General features: G+C 46.5%; 1 long non-coding RNA gene across 1 annotated transcript in view; it reads right to left on the bottom strand.

The window, feature by feature from the left end:
* Positions 1–666: 666 nt before the first annotated feature.
* LOC142572829 (uncharacterized) overlaps positions 667–25,609 on the bottom strand; it is a 599,316-nt gene continuing 574,373 nt past the window's right edge. The window contains exon 2 of the long non-coding RNA XR_012826146.1: positions 667–994. This is a non-coding gene — a long non-coding RNA (uncharacterized LOC142572829). The remainder of the gene's footprint in view (positions 995–25,609) is intronic.

The following is a 25,609-nucleotide window of genomic DNA, read 5'->3' on the forward strand; positions in this document are numbered from 1 at the left end:
TTCCCGATGCATCTTGAAAGCTTATCTTGCCTCTTATTAAATTTGACAGAGCGAAAGTGTAGGCTATCGTAATGAATTTGCTACGTTAGCATTAAATCCGTGGCTTGAATAAAACATGACTTGCACGTTAAGTTGCACCTCTTCTCTGGATAATTTTTTTTTTCTTGCACAGAAACCAATAAACATTGACTATGTTGCGGACTTTGTATCCTTACTGCATCTGTGTGAACACTTGCTCTGCAAGGTAATTAACTGTACAGCTAGTAGATTGAATAAATTGCTTGCTATAGTGGCACAGCGACAACGTACCCTCCTGCACAATCATATAGAACTCGTGCAACAATGCGAGAAGTAGGCAAACGGCCTGTTCTTGTGGGGATAAAACAGTATAAAACGACACGCTGAAGAAAAGTAAATCAAAACTGTGCAGTGAAGTCAGCCAGTACAAGCAGTTCTTGCACGTTCACGGCTGATTAAGTGTGCAGAAACATTCATGCCTTACATGTTTCTAGTAAGTTTCTAATAAGTTTGTGATCACATATATTAGTGTGTAAAACCATATAACGATATCGGCTGCGATTACTATCTTTATAAGTAATTAAATACCATGCTACTTGCAAGAACATATATGACCCGAGGATTTTAGAACAAATTTCTGCATTTCAATTATGCACAATATGTGGTTTATTCAATAAAAGAACACAAACTGGGCTTTTTTGCAATGACAAACTTATTGCAAACTTTACTTACATACAGGCAAGAAAAAAAATTATCGACAGAAATATTGTTCTTCAATTTGTTCACCTGCCACTGTGGCTATAGCATTCTGCTGCTAACACAAGGCGAGGGGTTGTTTTGCCAGCCATGGAAGTCGCATTTCGATGGGAGTCATAGGTGATAAAAAAAGCTCTTGCACTTAGACTTAGTTCATCACCTTTTATTGAACCCTTACACTTCAAAATACTATTGCATAGGGGGCATGCTTATGCAAAATCTAACACCAATAAAAAGCAAAGGGCAGAATTGTAAAACAACCATGTTTCGTGATAATTCGAGTGTGTAAATATTCATTGCATCAATATGTATATTGCTGCTGAGCACGAGGTCGCGGGATCGAATCCCGGCCACGGCGGCCGCATTTCGATGGGGGCGAAATGCGAAAACACCCGTGTGCTTAGATTTAGGTGCACGTTAAAGAACCCCAGGTGGTCAAAATTTCCGGAGTCCTCCACTACGGCGTGCCTCATAATCAGAAAGTGGTTTTGGCACGTAAAACCCCAAATATTATTATTATTCAATATGTATTGTTCAACAGCACTGCACAAATAAGCATGATCAGGCATAGCAAGTACTCTGTCAGGAAGCTGGTTCTACAGATGTATAATGTCAAGGCATGAATGCTCATACTACATATATGTCGCACACATAGCACAAAGAAAACCTTTTTCAAGAATGACCCTTCTGGCAGATATGAGTGGGCCATAAGCAGCAGAAACTTTATTGCAGGACATTGTGTAATACCGCTTATGAAAGAATTGAGAGTGAAGAGGCTTTTAACAGCAGTACCTCATGCTGCTCTAATAAGAGGAATGATGAGCAAAAACATTTCTGGTAGAGCACTTAAACGGTAACTTTCTGAAAGGCAGAAAATTCCAGGTGAGAGTTGGAGGTACATTTGGCCCACACACACCAACAACACGGGCATACTACAAGAAACACTACAGCCTATGGTGTATTACAGTCTATGGGAAAGCTATCTTATACAGAAATCAAGAATGATGCAACAAGCCCTTGACAACACTGCAAACTTTCTTGGCCAGTCTGGCCTCTCGCTTTCTGATAAGTCAGCTCATATCAACGTCGGAAAAAAAAGAAAAACTAGAATCAAGAACTACCCCAGATTGCACATTGTGATCCACATAGCTGGACAAATATGCCCACAAGTCAACATCCACAAATCCTCAGCTAGTGTAAGCCCATGACGGCAGAGCCAGCACGTGGATGAAACAATTTCGCAATGCCTGGACGCAACTTCCACACCTGGTGAAAAGAATAATCTCGAAATAATGGGGGTGGACAAGTGGATACTATAGAAAATCGCAGATGCTGTGCTTGTGTCCAAGGTATGGTACGGTATGAATTACCAGCAGCACACAAAAAAGACAACTCATCGAATACAGGCATCGGGTAGTAATAACAGGTCTTTCCAACTTTACCATGCTTGAAGACCTCTATGAGAAAGACCTAACGAACAAGCACCTAGACAGTAGAGTTGCAGCCTGCAGCACAAATTCTTTGTCTCAAGAGCTCAGAACCTCGTCCCAAGATACTATGCCAGCTAGCATATGAGATGCAAAGACGACTACCCCTCCCTTCAAAAACACAACCTCGGGAGTGCCTGAACTTGAAACACAACAGGCCCATACCGTGGAATATGGGGGCAAACAATTAGGCCAGGAGACTATATGCAACTGCCAAACACACAGAGGAGGTTGCTAATCATGAAGCTGCAAGCAAACATAAGGCACATATGGCATGGCAATAGCAGTGTAACAGTAGTATGACACTACATAAAGCTAAACCCCATATAAGTGAGTACTATTCCAGGTCATCCTACACCTAGAAAAGCTGAACTGAAAGATATCAAAGCAGCACTTGTAGTGCAGATTACACCTTGCACAACACCTGCATGGATTCACCAGAAACTATTTGGGCCTGCACATCACACAAGATTGTCAGGAAAATCAGGAGATTGACACGTGACTTGCAAGCACATGGCCAGAAATTAAATTACAGGATACATAGCCGTGCAGATATTCCAGGACACAAGCGGGCTTATAAGCCCGACATAATAACTGAAAACTAGATGAGTTTCTGTGTATTCATTATTAACTAAAGTGCAACAAATTGACAACAGACAAGAACGAAGCGCTCTGTGTGTTCACTTCGTTCCTGTCCATCGTATTTCTGTTGCACTATAGTTAATTAATATAGATTGTAACACCAGAACTTGATACAAACATGCACACTATAGGATGCAGACAAATGCTCAGGACAAACTCCAGAATGTTTGCATCCTGGTACTTATGAAAGTGAACGGTTTCATTCCATGGCTGTCAATGAGACGGAGAGAGAAAACTTGATTGTGTTCGTGGAATAAGAACGCATTGATAAGCTTAGACATATAGTCATTGCTTAACACTTTCGAAATGAATAATTATAGCTTGCTATCGACATTGAAGCAGCCTTTCGACAGCAAGGAAAGGAATTAGTTTTTCCAGCTCTGAACATTGAATTGCAGGAAATGCAAGCAGACACAAAATTCTGCCAATATAATCTGTTTAGGAATACCAAATTGGAACAAACATTGAGGCTTGCATTTGTACTTCCTCTGGCTGAGCAATCTAGTTTGAAATGACTCCCATAAGCATGTCGTAACAATGTTGATCTAATACAGGTTAAATGCATGACTAGCTAACACGCCCTAACCTACGCTCTTTCTAGCTTAAGAAATCTGGAAGATTGCTATAAATTACAGTGAAGAAACTATATAATATCTAATAACATTAATAATATAATAATAATATTTATTTCCACAGAACAGGCTAACCGTGAGAGGCGTGCGAGGCTGAGCAGAAAGCTGAAAAATTCTACGGCAAGTGCGCTGCCGTGGGCCTACGATCCTGCATTATGAATAACGCGTACTGATATGGTCTTCTTGTTAGAAGTTCCGAGTATACTACCAGCGCGAGACACGGGACAAGTGGACGAGAAGCGTGTCTTTTAGAATGCTATGTTACAACCACGACCTACTGTATTCCAGTAGGTCGTGGTTACAACGTACAGGTTTCTACAAAAGTGACGGTAACTGCTCGAAACATTTGATGCGTCGGCTTTTGCGCCTTTAGAAATATTTATAGAGGGCTCCCATATATATATTCGCAGCGCAAGCACGGCGATGGACGAACCAGGCTAGCGCTAAGGTTGAATTTCACAACACAATTTTCATTCCACGTCGTAATCACACAGATCGTTTGAGGCTTCGTTCAAGGGCACACGCGGGCGTTCGGGTTGGTGCTTCTTGATTCGTTTGGCGTAAGAATATGGCTAGGAGCAGGCACAACATATGCGCAATGACGGGCAATACACACACATCATTTCTCCAGAAGCTGACGCCTAGCACGGGTAGCGCGTGGATCTTGTTGGGCTGACACAACTTCGTGGCAGCCGAATTCCGAATACTGCATATACGGTGAGGGCAGCTATATGAACTTGTCGATAGGCCATCTTGTAGATTGTTGTAGCGCAGGCAAAACGAAACGGTCATAGAAGGTAGATAAGACAACACACAGCGCTGAACCATAGAATAAAGAATCGCTGAACCACCTGCAAACAGCTGTTTACTTGCGCGATGTCGCACTGAACTACAGAAACCGCCGTCGCGCACTCCAAGACAAATCTTAACTAACGGTTTTAAATTAGTAAACGTACATATTATTTGCTTCTAATCAAGATAAGTCAATAATATTAGAGTGTAAACATTTTATTCACTACAATAAAGTAATTATGCAGCGTGTGCCACGAAACCTGGCAGTAAGCAACCCTGGGCGTCGCACCAGTCGCATTGTTGAAATCTCAATCATGTGAAATGAAGGCTGTTTCACATGCTGCGACTGCAACGACGAAAATCGGTGCTGTCGCACGCGTCGCAATGCGATTTTTAGAGGGCTCATTTCACATGATTGCGATTTCAACAATGCGACTGGTGCGACGCCCAGGGTTGCTTACAGCCAGGTTTCGCGGCACACGCTGCATAATTACTTTATTGTAGTGAATAAAACGTTTACACTATAATATTATTGACTTATCTTGATTAGAAGCAAATAATATGTACGTTTACTAATTTAAAACCGTTAGTTAAGATTTGTCTTGGAGTGCGCGACGGCGGTTTCTGTAGATCAGTGCAACATCGCGCACGTAAACAGCTGTTCGCAGGTGGTTCAGCAATTCTTTATTCTATGGTTCAGCGCTGTGTGTTGTCTTATCTACCTTCTATGACCGTTTCGTTTTGCCTGCGCTACAACAATCTACAAGATGGCCTACCGACAAGTTCATATAGCTGCCCTCACCGTATATGCAGTATTCGGAGTTCGGCTGCACGAAGTTGTCGTGTCAGCCCAACAAGATCCTCGCGCTACCCGTGCTCGGCGTCAGCTTTTGGAGAAATGATGCGTGTACAATGCCCGTCATTGCGCATATGTGGTGCCTGCTCCTAGCCATATTCTTACGCCAAACGCATCAAGAAGCACCAACCCGAACGCCCGCGTGTGCCCCTGAACGAAGCCTCAAACGATCTGTGTGATTACGACGTGGAATGAAAATTGTGTTGTGAAATTCAACCTTAGCGCTAGCCTGGTTCGTCCATCGCCGTGCTTGCGCTGCGAATATATATATGGGAGCCCTCTATAAATATTTCTAAAGGCGCAAAAGCCGACGAATCAAATGTTTCGAGCAGTTACCGTCACTTTTGTAGAAACCTGTACGTTGTAACATAGCATTCTAAAAGACACACTTCTCGTCCACTTTGTTGTCCCGTGTCTCGCGCTGGTACTATACTCGGAACTTCTAACAAGAAGACCATATCAATACGCGCTATCCATAATGCAGGATGGTGGGCCCACGGCAGGCGCACTTGCCGTAGAATTTTTCAGCTTTCTGCTCAGCCTCGCACGCCTCTCACGGTTAGCCTGTTCTGTGGAAATAAATATTATTATCAATGTTATTAGATATTATAGTTTCTTCACTGTAATTTATAGCAATCTTCCAGATTTCTTAAGATAGTCATGCATTTAACCTGTATTAGATCAACATTGTTACGACATGCTTATGGGAGTAATTTCAAACTAGATTGCTCAGCCAGAGAAAGTACAAATGCAAGCCTCCATGTTTATTCCAATTTGGTATTCCTAAACAGATTATATTGGCAGAATTTTGTGTCTGCTTGCATTTCCTGCAATTCGATGTTCAGAGCTGGAAAAACTGATTCCTTTTCTTGCTGTCGAAAGGCTGCTTCAATGTCGATAGCAAGCTATAATTATTCATTTCGAAAGTGTTAAGCAATGACTATATGTCTAAGCTTATCAATGCATTTTTGTTCCACGAACACAATCAAGTTTTCTCTCCGTCTCATTGACAGCCATGGAATGAAACCGTTCACTTTCATAAGTATCAGGATGCAAACATTCTGGAGTTTGTCCTGAGCATTTGTCTGCATCCTATAGTATGCATGTTTGTATCAAGTTATGGTGTTACAATCTATAGTAATTAACTATAGTGCAACAGAAATATGATGGACAGGAACGAAGTGAACACACAGAGCACTTCGTTCTTGTCTGTTGTCAATCTGTTGCACTTTAGTTAATAATGATTACACACAAAGTCATCTAGTTTTCAGTTATTATGTCGGGCTTATAAGCCTGCTTGTGTCCTGGAATATCTGCACGGTTATGTATCCTGTAATTTAATTTCTGGCCAGTGCTTGCAAGTCGCGTGTCAATCTCCTGATTTTCCTGACAATCTTGTGTGATGTGCAGGCCCAAATAGTTTCTAGTGAATCCATGCAGGGTGTTGTGCAGGGTGTAATCAGCACTACAAGTGCTGCTTTGATTGCTTTCAGTTCAGCTTTTCTAGGTGTAGGATGACCTGGAATGGTACTCACTTATATAGGGTTTAGCTTTATGTAGTGTCATACTACTGTTACACTGCTATTGCCATGCCATATGTGCCTTATGTTTGCTTGCATCTTCATGATTAGCAACCTCCTCTGTGTGTTTGGCAGTTGCATATAGTCTCCTGGCTTAATTGTTTGCCCCCATATTCCACGGTATGGGCCTGTTGTGTTTCAAGTTCAGGCACTCCCGAGGTTGTGTTTCTGAAGGGAGGGGTAGTCGTCTTTGCATCTCATATGCTAGCTGGCATAGTATCTTGGGACGAGGTTCTGAGCTCTTGAGACAAAGAATTTGTGCTGCAGGCTGCAACTCTACTGTCTAGGTGCTTGTTCGTTAGCTCTTTCTCATAGAGGTCTTCAAGCATGGTAAAGTTGGAAAGACCTGTTATTACTACCCGATGCCTGTATTCGACGAGTTGTCTTTTTTGTGTGCTGCTGGTAATTCATACCGTACCATACCTTGGACACAAGCACAGCATCTGCGATTTTCTATAGTATCCACTTGTCCACCTCCATTATTTCGAGATTATTCTTTTCACCAGGTGTGGAAGTTGCGTCCAGGCATTGCATAATTGTTTCACCCACGTGCTGGCTCTGCCGTCATGGGCTTACACTGGCTGAGGATTTGTGGATGTTGTCTTGTGGGCATACTTGTCCAGCTATGTGGATCACAATGTGCAATCTGGGGCAGTTCTTGATTCTAGTCTTTCTTTTTTTTTCGACGTTGATATGAGCTGACTTATCAGAAAGCGAGAGGCCAGACCGGCCAAGAAAGTCTGAAGTGTTGTCGAGGGCTTGTTGCATCATTCTTGATTTCTGCATAAGATAGCTTTCCCATAGACTGTAATACACCATAGGCTGCAGTGTTTCTTGTAGTATGCCCGTGTTGTTGGTATGTGTGGGCCAAATGTACCTCCAACTCTCACCTGGAATTTTCTGCCTTTCAGAATGTTACTGTTTAAGTGCTCTACCAAAAATGTTTTTGCTCATCGTTCCTCTTATTAGAGCAGCATGAGGTACTCCTGTTAAAAGCCTCTTAACTCTCTTCATTCTTTCATAAGCGGTATTACACAATGTCCTGCAATAAAGTTCCTGCTGCTTATGGCCCACTCATATCTGCCAGAAGGGACAACTCTTGAAAAAGGTTTTCTTTGTGCTATGTGTGCGACGTATATGTAGTATGAGCATTCATGCCTTGATATTATACATCTGTAGAACCAGCTTCCTGACAGAGTACTTGCTATACCTGATCATGCTTATTTGTGCAGTGCTGTTGAACAATACATATTGATGCAATGAATATTTACACACTCGAATTATCACGAAACATGGTTGTTTTACAATTCTGCCCTTTGCTTTCTATTGGTGTTAGATTTTGCATAAGCATGCCCCCCTATGCAATAGTATATTGAAGTGTAAGGGTTCAATAAAAGGTGATGAACTAAATCTAAGTGCAAGAGCTTTTTTTTTCACCTATGACTCCCATTGAAATGCGACTTCCATGGCTGGCAAAACAACCCCTCGCCTTGTGTTAGCAGCAGAATGCTATAGCCACAGTGGCAGGTGAACAAATTGAAGAACAATATTTCTGTCTATAATTTTTTTTCTTGCCTGTATGTAAGTAAAGTTTGGAATAAGTTTGTCATTGCAAAAAAGCCCAGTTTGTGTTATTTTATTGAATAAACCACATATTGTGTATAGTTGAAATGCAGAAATTTGTTCTAATATCCTCGGGTGATATATGTTCTTGCAAGTAGCATGGTATTTCATTATTTATAGAGATAGTAATCGCAGCGGATATCGTTATATGGTTTTACACACTAATATATGTGATAACAAACTTATTAGAAACTTACTAGAAACATGTAAGGCATTAATGCTTCTGCACACTTGATCAGCCGTGAACGTGCAAGAAATGCTTGTACTGGCTGACTTCACTGCACAGTTTTGATTTACTTTTCTTCAGCGTGTCGTTTTATACTGTTTTATCCCCACAAGAACAGGCCATTTGCCTGCTTTTCGCATTGTTGCACGAGTTCTACATAATTGTGCAGGAGGGTACGTTGTCACTGTGCCATTATAGCAAGCAATTTACTTAATCTACTAGCTGTACAGTTAAGTACCTTGCAGAGCATGTGTTCATACAGATGCAGTAAGGATACAAAGTCCGCAACATAGTCAATGTTTATTGGTTTCTGTGCAAGAAAAAAAAAATATCCAGAGAAGAGGTGCAACTTAACGTGCATGTAATGTTTTATTCAAGCCACGGATTTAATGCTATCGTAGCAAATTTATTACGATAGCCTACACTTTCGCTCTGTCAAATTTAATAAGAGGCAAGATAAGCTTTCAAGATGCATCGGGAAATTCATGCTTGAAAACCGTAAAGAAAATGCAACTGAACGGTACCGCGTTCAGCGCAACGTTGAAACTTCGGGTACTTTGCTGTCTTGTCATTTGCCCTTGCCAAGTTTGAAGTAATTCAAGCTGCTTTGTAAGCGCGATTTCTGCATGCTACTCAGCCAAAGAAAATTGTGACGACCTCGTCGTCTGCTGGGGTTCGAACACCTCCTAGCACTGAGAACTCCCAAAGGCGTACGAAGCAAACGTGAAAATGCACTTCATTTGCTGTGTAGCGTGTCAACAAACGCATAGCAATCGGAGAATGTAATCTGCGGTACAAGTTTTTTATTCTCCCTTCGCGTACGTACCGAATTCGACGATCCACCTCTCCGTGCATTGCGCTTGTCGTGCGAGACGCCATTTTCCAAAACAAACCGGCGGAATAGCTCCGTTGACAGCTCTCCGCGCAATTTCGACGGAAAATCGCAGCGATCGGTGCGACGGTGCGACTGTGCGACCAACCGGTTGGTCGCAGCCGAAAATCGGGGGGTCGGCACTGCGACTGCGATTTTCATCGCAAACGACGGAAATCGCACTTCCGGTGCGACGAAAATCGCATCATGTGAAACAGGCTTGAGCCCTCTAAAAATCGCATTGCGACGCGTGCGACAGCACCGATTTTCGTCGTTGCAGTCGCAGCATGTGAAACAGGCTTTAAGTCGAAACTCTACGAGAGCGATTTTGCGCGCGATGGTGATGGGCGACGTCTTCGAGCGACAAAACGGGCCGTCGCTTGAAGAAATCGCTCGGTGTTGTCGCTCGATCGCTCGTTTCTAGAAATCTGGAACTCGTCGCTCGTCGCCCAGAAATGCTATGAGCGACTAGCCAACTGTGCTAAGCCGAAACTGGATGTACAAAACTCAAATACTACTGTTTGTCGCACGGAACGAGCAAGCTATTGAATTTTACACGTGCAAGAATAAGAACCTAGTGCAAGACCTTCAGAAAGACTTTGTGCTCCTTCTTCAGTAAAATACATCAACTTAAATTGATAAAGCATGCGTCACGCTAGTTTCTGCGCGTATATTGCTGCCCGCATACCGGGAAGTCGTCGCTCACAGCCGTCGCCTCGCTTGTAGCGCTGTCGCTGTCGCGTGCAAGATCATTTGTAAGGGGTTTATACTTGTACATACTACACGTACCTACATATACTTGTACATATACTACATGTACGAGCCGATTGCGAAGAGCCGGCCTCTCCAAGAAGCAAAAAATGCTGGTGCAAGCACTGCTTTCCACGCGAATGAAGGCGAAGTGTTAGCATCTCCTTGTGTTGGAAATGTTCTTTGGCGAGTATGTTTTTTGCTAAGCTGCATTCGGCGTTCCAGTGAGTATGTTTCCGGACAAACAACTGTAGTGTTATGTTCCTGCATGCCTCCTCGCAGAACGTAAGCGGGGATGCGATCTTCAGCATTTGTGCGCTGCCCCAAAGCTGTCGGCAATCTACACAGACGGTTTAAACGCAGAAAAGTTTACCGGCTGTTGTAGCACGTGTAGTTTAGAACCTTCATCAGCGCGCCATCCACACGCTACTCGTAACGCGCGAATTCCGTCTGCTACGTGAGATGGTCGGTTTCTTATGTGTGCGAGAGAACGGGGAGCGCAGGCTTTCCAACACACGCAAACTTTACGCTTGCACTGTGGTATGGTAGCTGCATGCAGGCTGTTTCACAACACACGTGCGAATAGAAAATTCGCGGCGCTTGGCGATGAAACCTGCGTCAAGGGTGGGCGATAAACATGCACCTTCCGTTCAGCGTGCTATTTTTTTTAGGAGAACCCAAAGCACGCATTATTGATAAACTTCGGTAGTAATCGTCACGGAAGTGGTTAGAGCACAACACTGTTGTTCTTGAGCGCTTGAAGTTGTTTCGCTTCACAGCAGCCTCTCAGCTGCAAGCTTCTTGTCTTGCAGGAACTAATGGAACATCGGAACATCGTCGCGGCCGCTTGTGTTCGTGCAAGCGTAGGCTGCACAGAACGCCGGCATGATCGGCCTACAAGTTCAATTGATGCTGCGCATGTCAACAACACTCCTATATACACACAAATAAAGGAATGTAGGGTCGAGCAAAGCAGATTAGGACGGCACGCACGCAGAAATAAGCCCGGTCAGTCACGGTCGCGGAGACTGCGAATGAGCGCAACACCAGTGTTGACGTCACTAAGCCTCGGTTTCCGGTCTCCGCTCGCATCGTCAGCGTCAGCAGCAGCGCGTGGCGCTCGACGGGGGGCGGAGCTGGAGCGCAATTTTAACCGACGATTGCGTGACTCCTAAGTGAAACATCCCCCCCCCCCCAAAATTTTACCTTCATGGTTTACAAGGTTCCCGCATCCGTATATGAGCGTCTTATTGAATTTGACAGACTCTTCAGCTTCCCTTTAACGATACGTTACGCCAGCACAACAACAATTTAAAGGGCACACATTCGTCACATCTGACAGAGCATTGTCGATCGTGTAGCTGTAAATCGTATTTTTTCAAAGAACGCATCACAAGCCGCGTGGATCAAAAGCACGGGAAATCGCTGTAGCTACCCACAACAAAGGGACACTAAAGGCAAATACTAAGCCGACAGGGTCTGTTAATATATCCTTACAGAAACCTCGGAGCGCTTGTTTCGGGCGAAGAAAATACTTTGCTTATGAGGAAATTGCGTCTGAAGGGTCGTCATACCTTTAGCGCCGTTCAAACCACCCGCCCCCGAGCGGGGAATGGTGACGTTGCATGCGTCATCGCCACCCTTTACTTCTGTCGGTGAGTAAAACGGGGCCCGGGAGGTGAGGCTACGATATTTATGCGCAAAACCCAGACGCGTGGTGATGGCGAAACCAAGCCACGATAGGGCGTTGGATTCGCCGTTGCGGCTGCTCTTGGTAAACTGGCGTAGACCGTTTGAGAATCCCGCGACATCACATAGATGCGGCATTCTCTGCTAATAGCACTTTATGTGATTTTCGCGAGCCAGCTGACCCAGCGCAGTGCTTAGAAGGGCTACCCTATAGCAAATTACCGAAACGCGAAGGCGCTGGCAACGCAGAGTTAAGAAAATGAAACCATTCGATTACCCGCGTCTTTGTCAAGGGCAACGTCAATGAGTTCTTTTTTTGTGTGTCTAGAAAATCAAATAGAACTGGACTATTACCATTTGCTTTCGTCTTATAGTGCAATACAATGAGCTTTTTACTACGAATGGTTGGGTACTAGTGATAGGACTGTAACGAGGAGCGCCTTCGTCATTGGGCCAGTAGTAATGTACCGGGGAGTCCCTAATTGTGTGCTGCGTTTACCATAATTTCTCGATAACTAAGGCTCTCTTGGTGATAATACTGACGCGTTAGACGTTCTCGAGCAGGAATCTGTCGCTTGAGCTTGACTTATTCTTTGCCTTCAGCGTGCCATCAAGAAAAACCATGAACATTGTATTTCTGTTGCGTCTATCAAGCTTCGCGACCGCGAAATCGGCCTCCTGGAAAGATGTGACAAATACCAGGAGCGTGAAGGTGCGTGCACAGATTTGACTATTTGTATTGATAACGTTCTGTAATAAACCAGCCAGTTGTTAGTTCAGTGCCTCTCCTGTGCCCTTCTCGATCTTGTACGCGGGTGTTGTCGCATATTGAATTTGCCAGGCATTTCTGACATACGGCAATTTCATGGGTGGAGGCTGTGTGCGGCCCCCGAGCACAACAGCAAGATCCAGCAGCCGCAAATGGGGAGGGAAGTATGTAGGAAAGCATAACTTTAAAAACCACCTGCAGATATATCTACCACATTGCTTAAATGATATTGCGCGACATAAAAACGACACGGACGTAAAAGAAGACGACACACCAAGCGCGTCGTCTTCTTTCACGTCCGTGTCGTTTTTATGCCGCGCAATATCATTTAAGCAATAGATTACCAACTTGCCCGGAATGCTGCTCTCATCTACCACATCACACTGTTTACTTGAATAGACGGTGTTATGCGTGGCTTAGGGGATTCCGAGGTTAGTTCATGCTCACGTGCGAATGTTCTTGGATGCCCAAAGGTGCGCTGGTGGCAGCACGAGCAGGGAAGACACGACTAGTATCAAACAAAACACTTTATTGCAGGATGAGAGCCGGAGGAAATAAAGCCATGAGTTGTACGATTCACTTGGATATGTATCTTTCGCACGGCTAGCGAAGTGCTCAAGTCTCTATGCGGCGAAGTGTAGTTGGTCGGAGCTAATAAACAGGGTGCACTCGCGTGCCGGAGGCGCATCATCACCATTACGGAGCTAAATGCCTGCCTTGACAACGAGCCATTTGCTCAGTCATGCACGAGTTGCCACTGTAACTCGTGGCGAAGACCGCTGAGTCAAGGACAACTTAGGCGAAATTACTTGAACTTACTTATTGAATCAAAGAAATGACAAATTAATGGCAATGAAAGTGGATGTAGAGACAACTTGCCGCAGGCTGGGAACGATCCCACGTCATGGCATTACCCGAGCGATGCTCAAACCACTTGAGTTACCGTGGAGCCGTTTCCCCATCCACTTCATTGGGTATTTGTGCGTTACTACTACAACCAACCTTGGGAGTGTTAGGCAGCACCACCACTCACAAACCTTGGTGGCGGATGTGGAACATCCTTCCTGCCACAGGTGTCCCGAGTAGGTGATCTTTTTGGGTGAAGGCAACTGGTTAATAAACGAACACATGCTACCTTAAGACATCAATATTGCTGGATTCGAGACCCTCGTTATGTAATGAACGAGAAGAAAGGGGGTTAACCGAGGGGGCCGATTTTTATTAATCATATCATGATAAGGCACGAAAGAAAGACACCAAGGACAAAATAGGGGAAATTAGTTAAACATGCTAATTTAATGAAAGAAATAATAAATTAATTACAATGAAAGTGCATGGAAAGACAACTTGCCGCAAGTGAGCAACGATTCCACGTTTTTGCATTATCCGTGCGATGCTCTAACCGACTGAGCTACCGCGGTGCCGTTTTCTCATCCACTTTTTTGGGTATTTATGTTTTACTGCAACAAGTAACAGTGATAGTGTTAGCCTTTTTAAGGGTAGCTCAATTGGCTAGAGCATCGCACGCGTAATGCGAAGACATGGGATCATTCCCCATTTGCGGCAAGTTGTTTTTTCATTCACTTTCCCATCCACTAATTTATCATTTGTTTAATTCTATTAGTAAGTACAAGTAATTTCCCGCTTGTTGTCCTTGGGGTCTTTGTTTGTTGGCTTCTCGTGATATGATTAATAAAAATCGGGCACCTCGGTTCACCCCTTTCATTTCTTCTCGTTCATGTTGAAAGCAGGTCGCACATAAGAGCGGATCGAAGTCCGCTCTTATGGCCGTACGCCATAAGAGCCGTATCCGGTTGGCATCCACTGCAACGCCGGCCGGAAGAATCAAGGTAACATGTGCTAGCCTAGCGTACCCAATAAGAGCACCAGAGAGAGATCATGCACAGCCGTTTGAAGCGGCAGATTGGCGTCCTTTACTTATGGCAAAAATTCTTGGCCCCGCGTTGTGTCCAGACGAAGACACATTATCGGAGCTTTTCGCGACCTGATAGATAGTGACTATAATATACAGTCTCATCGAAAGACCATATATTATAACCGTGGTCAATATCATACAATGTGGACGTTTATGTGAACTTGCACTGCTTTTTGTGGTTTATTATTCACTGTGCATTGCTTTTCATGCCATGACTGGGCCGATCATGACTGTTTTGGTAACGATTACTGTGACCGGATGTTCGCATGTCCCCGATACAGTGCGTTCTCGACTGTGTTTTACAGCTGGTTACGCAGAAGTTAAGTGACAGCGCTAATTTTTTTTCCGTATTTAGTTTGCTTTGCGCCATACGTATCTTAGTCATTGGAATTTATTTATTTATGATTGGAACAGCCGGTAATTCGGTAGCCTGTTAATCTACTTGCTCATCATTTAATAAACAATCGCAATAACATGCACTAATCCAAATTAACGACGTGGCCTCTTTCTGAATTTAATCTGAATCAAAATGAAGGAATATCAATTCAGGAGAAAGTCTGTACTTAGCTTAACCTTTGAAAAGTGTGCCTTCAAAATTGGGCAAAATGCACATATTGTGAAGCTGACCCGTGTCAGTACTCCGGAAAAGCTAGTGCTGATAACCGTAAACCGGACAACACATTGCCACACCGGACAACATTTCGCCACAGTTTTTGACGACGTATTTCTTGAAACTGGTGCAAAGCGGATGATTTCTGCTCCATGGATAACATGCTTACTGCTGGGAATCATTACCGCAAATGGGACATGTTCTCATTTCTGAATAATTACAGAACTAACAGGTAAAATATTTTTTAGGTAATGCGCCCTCTTCCATTGGCCGTGCAAGGAGTCTGCACCAATTAAGGTTATCCAGCTGAACACAGGCCGTCACGGCGCACTAGGGTCACTTTGTTGCCATCGTCACAGCCTTCTGCAGAGATACGGGTTTTTATTTATTTATTTTGTTTATTAGGTACTGACAGCCTGAATTCCAGGCTTTAAGCAGGAGTGGGGTACACTTTCGGTACAAATGTACCTGAACACCAAAAAGAGCACACATACAAACAAACGGAACTGGAGAAAAGCGACTGGTCCCCAGGATACATTTCTAACTGCGCTCGGGGGAAGCAACATGATTGAATTTGCTCTCCTTAAAAATCTTTAAGCTTGCGCTGAAACAAAATACAGTATTGTCACAGTCGGTAATTTCGGAAGAGGATGCTGATGGTGGTCTTGGAGAAGACGAAGAAGAGTTTTAGTATTATCGCTGCTCTACGCTTGTTAGCTCAGCTACTAAAAGGCATCTGTAAATAGACGCACGATTTTTCCTTCCCATAACATCATTGGTGGAAGTGTTGGGTAATTACTTGCGCAAGACGGAACTCCGCAGCGGACATAACCAGGCGGCCATGTCATCCGAAGGAGAGATTTCAACCACGGCCCCGTCGTCACCACCGACGGTCATCTTGGCCCAGCCTCGCGACCCTGGCATGTTTTCCGGGATTGACAACGTTGACGTCGATGACTGGTTACAGAATTACGAACAGGTCACCGCTCACAACAGGTGGGATCACACACTTGTGCTGGCTAATATATTATTCTACCTCAAGAAAACAGCACGGGTCTGGTTCCAAACACACGAAGAAGAGATTACGAGTTGGGACCAGTGCAAACAGAAGTTTATACATTTTTTCGGCAAGCCCGTCGGCCGCCAACGTGCTGCGAAGAAGGACCTTGGGACCCGTGTACAGATTTCCACTGAATCTTACGTGGCGTATATCCAGGACGTCATTGCTGTTTACCGCAAAGTAGACAAGAATATGGCAGAGGCAGACAAGGTCAGCCACGTTTTAAAGGGCATCGCAGACGACGCGTTTAACCTGCTTGTTTAAAAGAACATAAAAACGGTCAATGAGATCATTACCGCTTTGAAGACGCCAAGAGTCGCCGCATAGTTTAACAGCTTACGCGTCTACTTAATACTGCAGCTCTATCGACGTGCGAAGACATTTGTCCGCCGCGTGAGCCCACCTCCTGCGAGAACGTCGTACGTATCGTTCGGCGAGAAATCGAAGCAGCGTCTCCTGCCACGCCAGTGACGTAGTGCTTTGGATGATTCCCGGCCATTCGTGTCACTCATTCAGTCGGTCATTCGCCAAGAACTTGCCAATGTGGGTCTTCCATCCGTGTGCTCCACCAGCCATCCTGACTTTGCTTCGTCTGCTGCCTCTGCCCCTGTTCACCAGAGCCAATACGGTTCATATCCGCGCTATCGCAACACCGCCGAATAGCGCACACATGACGATAGACCCATCTGCTTTTACTGTCGATGTGTGGGCCCCATCTGTCGCCAATGTCGAAGTTCCTGGTCAGTCCACTCCCGACCAAGCTTTCCCACCTACCGCCGCTCCCCACTGAATCCTCGCCCGCCATCACTCTCCATCGAGATTGAAGGCGCGCCTGACAACGTTCGAGCCACCGCGACCAGCTGCTCGCCATCACCACGTATTCGCCGCTCCCATTCGCCTCCGGTGCCTCGTTCTCCATCGCAGCTCTCCGACGGGAAACTAACTGGGGCAGCTCCTGGAGGTGACGCTGCTCTAGAACACCGGCCTGAAATTCCTCTGCTGACCCTGCCTACTAATCGGAACCTTCTGGACGTCGACGTGGATGGTTTGCCCGTTACAGCACTCATCGACACTGGAGCCCAAATTACATCTTGAGTGCGGAGCTTCGAAAGCGCTTGAAGAAAGTACTTACTCCTGCTCCGCCTCTACTGCTCCGGGTCGCCGACGGTGGAACTCCGGCTGTGCTTGGAATGTGTACAGCTCGTGTCAGTGTCGCCGGTCGTCACACGTCCGTTTTGTTTAGTGTGCTCGAACGTTGCCCTCACAATATGATCCTCGGACTCGACTGTTTGGCGGCCCATTCTGCTCTGATTGACTGTTCCGCCGTTGTTGTACAGCTCGACACACCCCTACCTGTTCCCATTGACCTTCCTGCTCAAGCTCCAACTCATCTTTGTTCCGCGGATTTTTTACGCCTGCCATCTCTTGTACCCACCTGCATCCCTGTTTTAGCCTGCCCACCTGTACCTGACGGAGACTATGTCCTTACTCCCGCGACTTCAGTCCTGCTTTCTCACAATGTCTCCTTCCCACACACCATCGTTTCTGTTGCGCACAATCAGACATGTCTTTCCATCCTAAATTTCGGACAGTGCGCACGAGTACTTCCTCGAGGCATGTCTCTTCCCACGTTGTCACTGACGCACGTTTGTCATATTTCCGCTCTATCTGTAGCGCCGTCTTCAACCAATGTTCATCCTGCACCTTCTGCATCAGCCCCGACCGACCACTTTACAAAGATTATTGCACCGGACCTCTCAACCCAACAAGCCGCAGAGCTCCGTCGCCTCCTCGAATCCTACTTCGACATTTTCGACCAGAACGATCCCCCTTTGTGTCAAACTATGGTCGTGAAGCATCGTATAAATACCGGCGATGCAGCACCTGTTCACCGACGCCCATACCGGGTGTCGCCCTCTGAGTGACAAGTTATCCAGAGCGAGGTTGACAAGATGCTTTCCAAAGGGATTATTGAACACTCTTCCAGCCCGTGGGCGTCCCCTGTTGTTCTCGTCAAAAAAGGAAGGATAACCACTGGTGATTCTGCATTGACTATCGTCATCTAAACACGATCACCAAGAAAGATGTATATCCACTTCCCCGCACTGACGATTCTCTGGATTGTCTCCACGGTGCCACTTATTTTTTATATATAGGCCTTCGCTCTGGATATTGGAAAATTGTCGGGTATGAAATGGACCGTGAAAAGACCGCATTCGTCACACGAGACGGCCTATATCAGTTCCGGGTAATGCCTTTTAGCTTGTGCAATGCCCCGGCAACCTTTGAACGGATGATGGACATGCTCTTGCGTGGTCTGAAATGGTCCATCTGTTTGTGCTACCTGGATTATGTAATGGTATTCTCTTCCACTTTTGCGACTCATCTTGAAAGACGAAAGAATTTCATCCGTTCTTTCTGTTTTTCGCACCGCTGGCTTGCAGCTCAACTCATCCAAGTGCCACTTCGGTCACCGCCAAATAACCATGCTCGGACACCTCATCGATTCGTCAGGCATTCGCCCCGACCCCTCTAGGGTTCATGCTGTGCAGGATTTCCCCGTACCAACTTGTCCCAAAGATGTTCGCAGCTTTATGGGCCTTTGCTCTTACTTCCAGAGGTTTGTGGAAAATTTCACCCATGTTGCCCATCCCCTGACTGACCTCCTGAAGAAAGACGTTCCTTTCTGTTGGGGCTCTGAACAAGTGTCTTTCTCGCAGCTCATCACGCTGCTCACCACACCTCCTGCTCTCGCCCATTTTGACACCTCCGCTCCGACAAAAATCCGCACTGACGCCAGTGGCTACGGCATCGGCGCAGTTTTAGCTCAACGTCAATGTAGGCATGACCGCGTCATCGCTTACGCCAGCCGCCTCCTCTCTCCCGCAGAGCGCAATTACTCGATTACTGAGCGCGAGTGTCTCGCCCTCATTTGGGCGGTGGGCAAGTTCCGACCCTACATATATGGTCGGCCATGTACAGTTACAACCAACCACCACGCCCTTTGTTGGCTTTCCTCCCTCAAGGGTCCCATCGCACGCCTCGGTCGCTGGGCCCTACGGCTGCAGGAATACACACACACTGTGTTCTACAAGTCCGGTCGTCTACATCAGGACGCCGATTGCCTGTCTCGTCATCCCGTCGGTGTAGCGGACGGTTTAGTGGATGTCGCACCGATCTGCGTTCTTTCGCTCTCTGCCTTGCAAGACATAGGCGCTGAACAACGAAGCGATGGGTCGTTACGCCTCATTATCGAACGCCTGCTCTCTGATCCGTCTGACCCATTCCTTCACATGTTAGTACTACAAAATGGCATCCTGTATCGCCGCAACATGCACCCCGACGGGCCTGAGCTCCTAACTGTCATTCCGTCTCATCTGCGACAGGTTGTACTGCAGCAACTGCACGACGTTCCCACCGCTAGACACCTTGGCGTCACGCGGACCTACGACCGAATTCGGCGACGGTTTTTCTGGCCCCGTCTCCACCGCTTCGTCTGGCGCTATGTAGCGGCGTGTGAGTCGTGTCAACGCCAGAAAAGACCAGGGGCGCTAAAACGTAAAACTATTCCAAACTTTTCTATTCCAATTCTGCTATCATCCATCCACGATTGGTCAAAAACTTTTTTCGACCACCCCTACTTCAGCTGTCTGTCACGCGACGTCACGAAAACCGCGATACCTCCCCATCTGATATGATATGTGCACACTGATTATGTATGATTTGACGGAAAAAAGAAAAACAGTCATTTCTGATTCGACCCCTTTTCGCCATTAGCTATTGGTATTAGCTCGGCTATTGGTAAAAAGTTCTCGGGCTGCACCCACTTCACCTGCCTGTCACACGACGTCACAAAACCGCAAGAACTCACCGCGTCAAAGTGACGTGTACGCGATTAAGATGCATTAATATGCCGAACAAAACTGAATTTTCTTCGGAATAGCCGCAGGTTGCCCCGTTCCGAAAGGAATAGAAGATGGCTGCCGCCGATCGCTCAGACCCTGGCTACTCGCACCTGCCGGAGGGCATGAGTGTATTTGCGTATAATAAAACTTCTTGCGTGGCCATGTAACGTTTTCGAGCACTTTCGGCACGTTTACCCCCTCATTCTGCCAACTCTTCTATGCTGAGGGTCCGTTTTAGCGCCATTATTGGGCTTCCGTTCCATGCCGCCGCGATTTCCGACCAGCCACCGCAAGCTAAGTAAGGGAAAGCCGACCAATCGTAGACGCCGGCACCACCCTCTTCGTCCGGTTATGGACTTTCAGTGCAGTGGCGCGGCCCCGTCGAATCCCCTTCCACTTGAGCGTTCTCCTCGCCTCTTGTCAGCCAATTAGATACGACAAGCCGCTCAGTGTAGGCAATGTTATTCGTTTTTCAAGCAAACAAAAGTGACCTCCTATGAACGAGGAGAGCGTTTGATTGGTCTGTCCAGACAACCCTGCGGGCGACCGCCCGGTGCTTGCGTTGGTGGTTACGCAAATTTGACGTCAGGAGATTGGAATAGAAACATATTGGAATAGTTTTACATTATAGGGCTCCAGCTGTGCCTCCTGCCGGTCTGCTGCAGCCTTGGGATATACCGGCCGACCTTTTTTTTTTCGCGTTGGCGTTGATCTCCTCGGACCATTCCCTATATCAAACGACGGAAATAGGTGGATTGCCGTCGCTACGGATTATACAACTCACTATGCCATTACTAGAGCCCTACCGACCAGCTGCGCTACCGACATCGCTGATTTCTTGCTTCAAGACGTTATCTTGCACCACGGTGCACCTCGTCAACTTCTCACCGATCGCGGCAGATACTTTCTTGCCAAAGTCATAGACTACCTACTTCGATCATGTGCTACTAAACAAAAACTTACTACCGTTTACCATCCTCAATCTAACCGTCTTACCGAACACGTGAACCGTACATTAACTGACATGCTAGCAATGTATGTTTCCTCCGATCATCGCGACTGGGACATTGCTCTACCATTTGTCACGTTCGCCTACAGTTCGTTCCGCCACGACACAGCTCTGGCTATTCACGCTTCTATCTCCTCTTCGGCCGTGAGCCGACTTTGCCTTTCGAGACTCTCCTATCGACCACACTCGACTCGCCGACACAGTACCCTCGGGATGTCATAGCCACAGCGACCCAAGAACGCCAGATTGCCCGCATTCATCTTTCTGCGTGACAGACACGCCAGAAGTGCGGTTACGACCAGCGCCATCACGACATGAACTACGAACCAGGTGCTCTTGTGCTAGTTTGGTATCCAATTCGGCGGGTTGGCCTTTCCGAGAAATTCCTCTCGCGGTACCATGGCCCTTACCGCATCCTTCGCCAGGTGACCCCTGTCACATATGAAGTGCCTCCGCTGAAGGTCACGGTGCCTTCACCTCTCTCTGACATCATCCACGTCAGCCGTCTCAAACCTTACCTTTCTCAGACCGATGAGCCGCACCAATAAGGTGCTTTTTCCGACGGGCGTGATGTCACAGTCAGTAATCTCGGACGAAGAGGGCGCTGATGGTAGTCTTGGAGACGACGAAGAAGAGTTTTAGTATTATCGCTGCTCTACGCTGGTTGGCTCAGCCATTAAAAGCCATCTGTAGATAGACGCACGCTTGTTCCTTCCCGTAACACCATACATGTGATTGCCATCGAATGCGTCCTGTATCGAGCTTTGCCTTTACTCAACAAAGCTGTTTGTTCGTTTAGGAACTCTACACTATGCCTTTTTTGTTCACTTTTGTCCTCAACTTGATTATCAAGAATAGAAGTCATTTTGTTCAACAGGTGACAGCGGCTTTGTTCCTGCTTTCGCAGCACGGCAACATCGTCTAAAATCTTCAGCCAAACACGTGTGTCGTTCACAGTGTGTGTGTCAATTTCTCTCAATCTTTTGATTCGAGCTCCTCTGAAAGAACTGAGGTTCAGGCCTTCGCAAACCGTCATGGAGGCTTCCTGATTGTAGCTCACACTCATCTACAATACTAAGAAACATCATAGACTTATTTAAGCGCAGGTCCATCCAAATCTGGGCACTGATACAGCTTCTATGCACACATTTAGTTCCACAAGTCTCGCGAAGAGGCGCCTTTTCTGGTTTGCCTCCTTCGACGCCGCAGATTCCTTGAGTGCATTAGCGAGCTGTTCAGCTTCTTTTGTCCTCGTCTCTGCTTCCGGAGCTTCGCTTGTGTTTTTTCCCGTCTTAGAGAAATACGAAGGGCACATAGGAAATAGTGTCGGTAAAGAATCAGGACGCAGGCGCGGCAGTGGCAATTACACTTGGAGCACATTGTCTGTTCTTGGGTCCGTGGAAGGCGTCCTTCGCTCCAAGTAGGCCGAGAGCAAATGATCTCCACAAATAGTCTGCACACCTGGACGTACGTAAATGTATGCCTGTGTCCCGCGGTAACCATAAAATAAACTATGCATGCAGTTCAGACGTGCGACGCATACGTTAGCAATACACACGTAGTGCGAGTTTTGTTTTTAATAATTGCGTCTAGGTTAGAAAAGCAAACCTTCCGCGTGCAGTGAGAAATAAATGGAAAGCGTTGTAAAAAACACCATATGTTCATTTATGCAGTCGGCACAAATTCATTGGAATAGTGCGGATCCACTTCTGCCGCTTGTTTTCTTGCTTCGAAAAGGAAAACACTTGGACATTACCTTGCCTACGTAGTTTCCGGAATATTACAGAACGCAACACTTCTTCGGCATTTTCGCACTGTCGTCTTCGGCTCCACATTAACGAAATTATGCCAAAAGATCAAGAAACACGTGCAATGTGCCTTCAGCAACGGCGCAGACGCGCGCGCGTCCTTCAGGGTCACTGGGGTGACAGGGGAATGGAACGATAGGTCCAGCGAACTCTTCAACTCGTCTTGCGGGTCGTACTGCCGGTGGCTTGTGACGCAAAATTCTTGCGCACAGGCCTGAAAACTTGTGTAGGAGATGTCGGCTGGATTCAGCAGGCACTGCCGCCAACTACGTTGACTTAATATGTTGCGTGGTTTTTTTTCGTTTTCTGTTTTGCGTTGCCGCATTACAACGTGAAACAAAATCTGATCAAATATGTGTTCTTGGGTGCACGAACCGTTACTGAAACATGACTGAAGCTGGTTAGACCATTTACTTCAATCATTTTTCATCGCAGCTTCACCAGATGGAACGGCGGAAAGACTGGATACGCGCAGTCTGTAGGCAGCAGTACGTACAGTGCTCAGCGATTGAGACGCGATACTTCAAGCGCATGGTCGCTGGCACTTCTTGCACCGAATTAACGCGCTGGGGACACCGAGCTAATGCATCGTGGTACACAATGAGAGCGAGAACCGTTTTGACTTGCTGTGACTGCATTTGGTCAAACGGCAATCAGACAGCGCTCATCTGTGGCGCAGAAAAAGAAGACGGCGGCAGCCGCGCGCTCCGAATCTTGTGTTTAAATCGCTGATCACTGTACTTTTCCGACGCTCCTTTGGTATGGTCTAGTAGTTCTAAAATTAATAAAGTAACCGTTCACACGCAAGAGCTTCGTGTCCCGTGGGAATTGGCAGTCTTCGCCTCCGCAGCTGTAATGGCTTCGGAGCTTGAGCTACGAAGGCGAACACTCAGATTTGTAGTCGCCATCTTGCCGTCTTATCAGTGCATCAGCCTATTTTCCTTCCTCTCACTTCCCAATTCTAGTTGCGCCCGGTACATTAATGTTCGCTTTGCATCCAAAGCTAGCGCAAACTTTCTGGTGTGTTCACACTTGCCGCCGCCGGTGGTTCTCGTCGAGCAAGGGTGCGTGATATGTATCATGACTGAAGATTAAGGTAATTTCTAAAATGTTAGGAATGACGAAGCCTTGTAAAGAATAATATATTTGCAACGGAGGCAGTACGAGAACTTACGGACAGATGTGCGATCGGTGAAGCACCCCCCAAAAAAATATGAGGGAGGAGGGGGGCGGAGTCGACGTACGTCTTCTTTTTCTGTCAAAAATTTTAGAGCGCACCTCTAAAGCCCCTGTTCCTGCACTGGCCGTTGGCGTAACGGAGCGAACGAGCACAGGGAAGAATGAAAGCGAACGGAGACGGAGGAGGAGGGCATGGCGAAAGCGTGAGAAGTAAAGCGTAGTGCCGCGCAAGACGGGCTCTGCGGAGACGACCGCAACGAAATGGAGCCAGAGTAATGCGCCGTCGTCGGTTAACTGAATGAATGCGGAGAGTGCGTCAACCGATACCATGTATGGAAGCAAAGCACTACATGAGCGGAGGTCTGTCTGCGGCTGCTGCTGTGAATCGCGCTCACGCATCACCCATCTGGTGCCTCTCGCGATCTCTCGATTACCGAGGCAGTCCCGGCACAATTCACTCCGTTTGCAATGGCCCGCACGCGACAGATTGCCAGTGCCACGCAATATATCGCGAAATAAAAACGCCTATAAATTTCGCATTGGGGAGTATCGTAATCATCGGCGAATTTTTACTTCATAAAGGAACGGTATAACCCGGGCTAAACCCGAAGGTGGTACAATGTCTCGCAGCATCTTCGTAGCGTTCAGCTACGGGAAAGGACTGTGGAATGAGAAGCGACCCCGAAGGCGGGGGTGCAAGTTAACAGAGTCCCAATGCGTTATGTGCCATGAGATGAGAAAGGGAAAAACTGACATGCTCCCGATCGTGACGGAAGGAAGAAAGTCCGTACTTCTAGTAACCGAATGGAAGCTAGAGCGCACACAAACGATCTACTTCCTGCTATGCGGGACGTGACTCGTGTCAAAGAACAGCAAGTCGAACGCCTTTATGACGAACTGAAAGAGGATACGGCCACCTGCCGCCACTGGAGCCAAATGATGCACGCACACGACTACATATTATTGCTTACAACCACCGCAGTCTATGTGGTAATATTTGGAGCCTTCTAGCAAAGGCTTCATGATTGTGTGATCAGCAAGAAAATCAGGCAGTCGTCATGCACCACTTCACTACCAGCGAAAGCCTTCTATCTCAATATCTCCCATGCAAGGCCTTAAACAGCACAAACACGATGTTAAAGGTCATATTTGGCAAGAACACGCCTTTTGAGAGTGGAAAAAAACAAACTACAACATTGATGTCGACCCTCTTTTGCTAGAGAAATCGCATCACCTGAACGTCCCCGAGAAGGTGTGACGCTGTTGTGATAATTGCAGTGACCCAAGCTGACGCGAAAAAATCATTGATGAGTGGCAGACGCCTGTTGGCCCATGGGGCACAAATCCAGTGCCACATACCCAGAGGCCCCGTGATTTATACAAAATGGTATGTATTTTATACACTTTTCAT

The sequence above is a fragment of the Dermacentor variabilis genome, chromosome 2 (genome assembly GCF_050947875.1).
Source record: "Dermacentor variabilis isolate Ectoservices chromosome 2, ASM5094787v1, whole genome shotgun sequence".
Lineage (NCBI taxonomy): Eukaryota > Metazoa > Arthropoda > Arachnida > Ixodida > Ixodidae > Dermacentor > Dermacentor variabilis.